The 6,266-nt window shown below is 40.6% G+C and overlaps 1 long non-coding RNA gene across 1 annotated transcript; it reads left to right on the plus strand.

The window, feature by feature from the left end:
• The first annotated feature begins 5 nt into the window (after positions 1-5).
• On the plus strand, positions 6-6,123 carry LOC128628050 (uncharacterized). Its single transcript, XR_008392383.1, has 3 exons — positions 6-72; positions 1,325-1,427; positions 6,067-6,123. It is a non-coding gene; the product is annotated as an uncharacterized LOC128628050 (long non-coding RNA).
• Positions 6,124-6,266: the final 143 nt, after the last annotated feature.

Here is a 6,266-nt window from a genome sequence, read left to right on the forward strand (position 1 = left end):
CCAGAGCTCGCAAAGTGAAATCCAAGGAGTGTCTGAGGTGCAGTGCTCCATGAATCACAGCTTTTCATTCTGGTTGGTTTCTCTCTGCATGTTATACAGCTGTCTTTGCCCTTATTTCACCTGGCTCCTTGCCATGGTGTCTGTTTCCACCAGCCGGCCTGCTTGTGTGTCTCTGTATCCTGCCTTGTAGGGCACTCAGTCCGGCTCCGTGGCACAGGGAAAGAGAAAAATGGAATGAGGTGGAAAAGGAATAAGATGAGGAGATAGGAAGGAGAGAAATAATCTTAAGAGTGTAGAGGAACAGGTTAATCTGTGTGTATGTTAGGCGCTCATGAAACATTTAAAGAATGTTAGAGGAATTCATTATTCTTTACCTTCATTCCTTCTAGAAGTATTTGTTCAATATCTCCAATGTGCAAGGACACACGTATGTGTTTATAAAATTGTGTGCAGAAATGAGGCAGATTCCCCACGGTAAGAAGTAAGGGCAAAAAGAAGCACACAAAACTGCACAGACACCCGGCTGGGAAAGGATGGTAATGAGATTTTTATAAGGGTGAACACAGAGGCAGCTGAAGCAGAAACCAAGATGGACCAACTTAGGAGAGGAATAGGGGGTTGTAAAGGGCTCTGTTATGGCTCCATACTTGACAGTGAGAAACTGAGGCCCAGGGAAGTGTAGGCAATGTCCTAGACTCACATAGCAGCAGCAGAGAAAACCAGTCCCTCCCACTCTCCCAAGCACTGTGAGAGGGACCTACTTTTGCTCTATTTTGGAAAGACTGCAGGTTATGGCAGTTTCTAGACTGGTGCATGACAGTAAGGCAGCTGACAGCATAGGGCACAGCCCTGTACTTGGACTTCTTATAGGATCCTTTTCCAGTGAGGTGCGTCTTAACCATAGGCACAGAGTGAACTGACTGTATAAAATGACACGATTTCAAGTGTGCTGAGATCTGGCTGCCCCTAATGGCTCCCCGAAACACCCCTCAAGTGCCTAATATTCTACCATTAGTGGTTATTTATAGCTAAAACTTTAGTCCCATTAAAATAAAATCCTCCTAAGTGATTACCATAAATGTCAGTATAGCGGTTACTTTTGGAGGAGGCAGGAGCTGTGATGGGATAAGGCACAGAGCTAGCTTCCGAAGTAGCTGGCCAAATTCTGTTTCCAATTCTGCGTGCTAAAAAAATCTTATTAATCTATACATTTTCTTTATGTAGTTTTCTATATCGGTGTTATATTTTATAATAAGAGGGTTTCAAATTTTTGCAAATAGTAATTTCTGAAACCCTACTGTTTCTTTTCACAATGTATTCCTAGGTTGTGCTTACCGTGGGTAAGTAAGAGCAGGTTTTGATACATGAAGAGTATACAGAGAGGGGAGGCAGAAGAGGGAGCCCATCACGGAGAGCAGAAAGATGAGGTGGGTATCAGTATTTAAACTGTGCAGACTTTAGATTTACTTAATAGAGACAATGTCTCACTCTCCCCTTTCTACTTTCTCAACATCATCCCCATGTTATTTTTTCCACGCTTCCCCTTTGCATTCCCCGCTCCTCTTCAACACTCCGGGATTACATATGGTTTGCCTCTTTCTGAGTCCCTATTTGCTTCACCTAATAGCAGCCCAACCTCCTTCCCTTCTGGGTGTTTTGTGAGGAGTCTTCTCATTCATCCTGGGTTTCCTGGGAGCAACCAGACTCAGATACTGTTTCAGTGTCCTCATGAACAATGCTTTCAGATCACACGTTCCGATTTTGGGGGCAGGCCCTTGGAGACCTTCACAGGTTGGAATAGCTCCAAACAGTGGCTCAAAGTGCGCATTGCAGGATGCTCTTTTGATCAGGAAGGCGCAGATGGCCCCAGGCACAGGCAGTCTGTCCATCTGGTTTGGTCGTCCCTACTACCATAAAGATCCTGGCCCTTCCCCCACTGTTGTCTATTATTAACAGATCCAGAAACCTGATCAGGGCAGCAGCAGCACAGGGACTTTTTGGGAACCGTGCCCAAGAAAGGCCTAGGAGTCTTAAATTTAAATGAAGGTACAGCTGGCAAAGGAAGACCTAAACTTTATACTCTCATGCTGCCCCCTGACAAGCCTAGCCTCTCCTCCTGACACCGGGGGAGAGACACCCTCAACGTTTTTCTTTCGGGGACAGTCAGGCTAGACAGTCAGAGACTAGTTAGTTTCCCAGCTCATCCAGCCAAACTGCTCACACTTCTGAGATAAATCCTGTCCTCTTGGTGGTCAAAAAAGCATCAGTGTTAAAGGCACAAAGTGTTAAATGTCATTCACAAAGTCATCAGTGAGACTCTGTAAAATTAAATGACATATAATTTCAAAAGAACAGAGGACATACTTGTATAGCCATTTCTTATTACAACAAAGTAAAAACAAATTTTTTAAAATAGAGGAAACAAGGAGGTATAAAATAAACCAGAGACTAAGATGATAGAAGTTAGAATAAAAAAATATGACATAACTTTACACAGAAGATCTTTCAGAAAAGGTCATATAACAAAATAAAAGTGTGCGCTATTTGTCAGACTCATGTATACAAAAAGGTATCACTAAAAGGTTGAACGCTGAAGGACAAATCTGGGAGTGGGAGGACTCCAATTGTGTTCTTATTCAAGACTGCCTTGGCTCTTTTGGCACTCTGCATATCCACACGAATTTAAGAATCAGCTTGTCAAGTTCTTCTTTTAGAGTTTAATTTATTTTTAGAGAGAGGAGTAGGGAGGAGGAGAGGCAGAGAAACACTGATGTGTGGAATAACGATTGGCTGCTTCTCTCATGTGCAGCCCAGCTGGGGACCCAGCCCAAAACACAGGCGTGTGCCCTGACCAGGAATCGATCCCGGCAAACTTTCACTCTGTGGGGTGATGCCCAACCAAACCGTGCCAGTCAGGGCAGCCTGTCGGTTTTCACAAAAATAAGCCTGCTGGGATTCCAGCTAGAACTGAGTTTAACCAGATCAGTTTAAGAAAATTGGTGCCCTTTTACACTAGTGTTCTCCAGTTCATGGAGATGATCTATCCATTTATGTAGGTTTCATTTTTCAAGGTTTCATTGTTTTCGATGTAAACAAGTTCTGCATATCTTTTGCTGTATCTATTTCTTACACTATATATATGTGTGTGTGTATATATATGTGTGTGTATATGTGTGTGTGTATATGTATATATACACACACACACACACACACACACACACACATATATATATAAAGGTTTTATTTATTTTTAGAGAGAGAAGGGAGAAGAGAGGGAGAGAAACATCAATATGTGGTTGCCTCTCATGTGGCCCCTACTGGGGAACCTGGCCTGTGACCCAGGCATGTACCCTGACTGGGAATTGAACTGGGGACCCTTTGGTTCACAGCCTGTGCTCATGTGCTGCGCTACACCATCCAGGGCTTATATTTTTAAAAATTCTCTATAGGAGTCTCTTTATTATAGTTAGAAACATAGTTGCTTTGTATATTGACTTTGCAAAATTTGCTTAGTTCTGAGAGCTTGTAGATTTTTACATTATCTATATAAACAATCATGTCAGCATTTTTCCTTTATAATCTTGTATTTTCTTGTCTTATCACACTGGTTAGGACCAGTATAACGATAAATGGAAGTATAATATGAACATCTTTATTTCATTCCTCATCTCGTGGAGAATGATTTCAATATTTTATCAACAATGATTTCAATATGGGAGATTCACTGTAGGGTTTTTTATTTTTGGATACTTTTTATTAAATTAAGAATGTGCCCCTTTATTCCTGATTTTCAATTTAAAAAAATCACGAATAAGTATTAAATTTTATATTCTTTTCTGCATCTATCTAGATGATTGTGATTTTTCTCCTTATGTTGAGTATGTGGTGGGTTCCACTGGTTCAAGTATTGTATTAATCTTGCATTCCTGCAGCAAACTCAATTAGATGATACGTTATCATTTTATATACTATATTCAAAAAAATTGAAGATTTTACTTATTTTTAGAGTTTGAGGGAGAGAGGGAAACATCGATGTGCGAGAGAAACATAAATTAATTACCTCTCACATGCCCCAAACCAGGGACCCAGCCTGTAACCCCAACATGTGCCCTGGCTGGGAATAAAACCAGCCACCCTTTGGTCCATAGCCCACACTCAATCCACCAAGCCAAACCAGCCAAACCAGCCAGGTAGATGTTCCCCCTTTATAATTTTTAATTCTATTTGTTGTTCAAGTAGATTTCTTTTACTCCCATCCCAGCCCACTCTCCGAGTGCTCCCCACCTCCCTCCCATTTCCACCCCCCTTAGTTGTCCATGTGTCCTTTATACTAGTTCCTGTAAATCCTTCCCCCCCCCCCCCCCCCCCGCGAAATTCCCTCCCTTATCCCCTCTGGTCATTGTCTGCCTGTTCTCTAATGTTCCCTTTTTATAGTCTCTGGAAATTTATGAGATTGGTGACTGTAAAATATGAAAATGTCCATTTTTCCATTTCTAAAATGGTTGATAAGTTTTTCCCCAACCAGTTTACTGAGTTTATCAATTTCATCAATCTTTTCAAGGGCATATTTGGCTTTGATTTTACTGTACATTTTCTAATTCACTGACATGCTATTTTTCTTTTTTTTGTATCCTTCCATTTTTTGAATTTGCTACTCTTCTAGTTTGACATAAATACCTAGACTTCAGCCTTTCTTTTGTAATGTGAATTTAAAGTATCTTTTAAATACTGCTTTATCCATACACCAGATTTTCATATGGCAGATCTTATTCAAGAACTTTTTCTAACTTCCCTTGTGACTTCTTCTATGACCCAGGGGTTACTTAGAATTGAACTATCTGCTTTTTAATTTAATGTATTAATTGATTTCTACTTTTTAGGATCATACATTTTAAGTTGCATTGAATTTAACGGGGTGACACTGGCTAATACAATTATGTATAGGTTTCAGGTGTACAATTCCGTAATATGGCATCTGTATATTGTATTGAGTGTTTACCACCCCAAGTCTTGTCTCCTTCACCATTTATTCCCCCTATTTCCTCTTTTGCTTCCCCTATCCTCCTCCCCTTCTGGTATAATCTTTTTCCCAATTAGTTTACATTTTATATTATTCTGTATTAGTTTCAGATGCACAGCAAAGTGGTTAGAAATTCATGTCATTTAGAGAATAGTCCCCTTGCTGCTTCAGGTACCTACTTGGCCCCATACAAGTTTGTCACATTGACTATATTCCCTGTGCTGTAACGTACATTTCCATGGCCATTCTATATACCACGTTGTACTGCTTAGTCCCTTCATTCTCCACCGAGCCCCCTAACCCCCCTCCCCTCTGATAATTGTGTCTCTTCTCTGTAGGAGTCTGTTTCTATTTTGATTATTTTGTTCACTATATTCCACATACAAGTGAAATCATATGGTATTTGTCTTATTTTGTACTACCCATTTTTAATTTAAAAAAAAAAAAAACCTCCTCACCTGAGGACATTTTTTTAATCACTTTTTAGAGAGAGGAAGGGACGAGGAGAGAGAGTGAAGCATGGATGCAAGAGTAGCACTGATTGGTTGCCTCATGTACACACACACACCTGGACCAACAATTGCATGTTCCCCGGGCCGGGAACCAAACCTATAACCTTTTGATTATGGGAGGACACTCCAACCAAGCCACACTGGCCAGGGTTGAACTACATGTTTTTGAAACAGACTTTCCAGTGTTCTTTTTCCTAGCTTATTCCCATGTGTTCAGTTCAGAGAACATTCTATTAATTTTTTAAAAAGTTTGAGGCTTGTGTAATGGTCCCATTATGATCAACTTTAGTAAAATGCTCAGTTAATTACAGTGTGTATGCTATTGATTTAGAGGACATTGTTCTGTCAGTTAAGCCAGGTTTGATGTGTTGTTCAACTTATGCTATATCTGCTTTTGGCATATACTAAAATATTTTCAAACATTAGATTACACAACATTCAGGAAAGAAATCTCATTTCATCCTGTGTTTTCCTATTCGATTTTTTTCTTGAGCTTTTGACAACAATAATTTTGTGTATCTCCCCACTTTCCAGACACTGAGCAGCAGGAACAGTGACCAAGGAAATCACACTGTGGACAGTAAGGAAGGCACGCTCTGAAGGCTCCCTACTAACGCCTCTCCGCGCTTTGTTCCACACTCGAAGTCACAGGCCCTCTAAAGCTTTGGGGAAAAGAAGCTGGAAGCAGAGGTTGGCTCTTTCCCACAAAAGCCATGAACAGGCATGTGATAAAA

This window comes from Artibeus jamaicensis, unplaced genomic scaffold, assembly GCF_021234435.1.
Source record: "Artibeus jamaicensis isolate MK-2021 breed Jamaican fruit bat unplaced genomic scaffold, CSHL_Jam_final contig_1015, whole genome shotgun sequence".
NCBI classification, from domain to species: domain Eukaryota; kingdom Metazoa; phylum Chordata; class Mammalia; order Chiroptera; family Phyllostomidae; genus Artibeus; species Artibeus jamaicensis.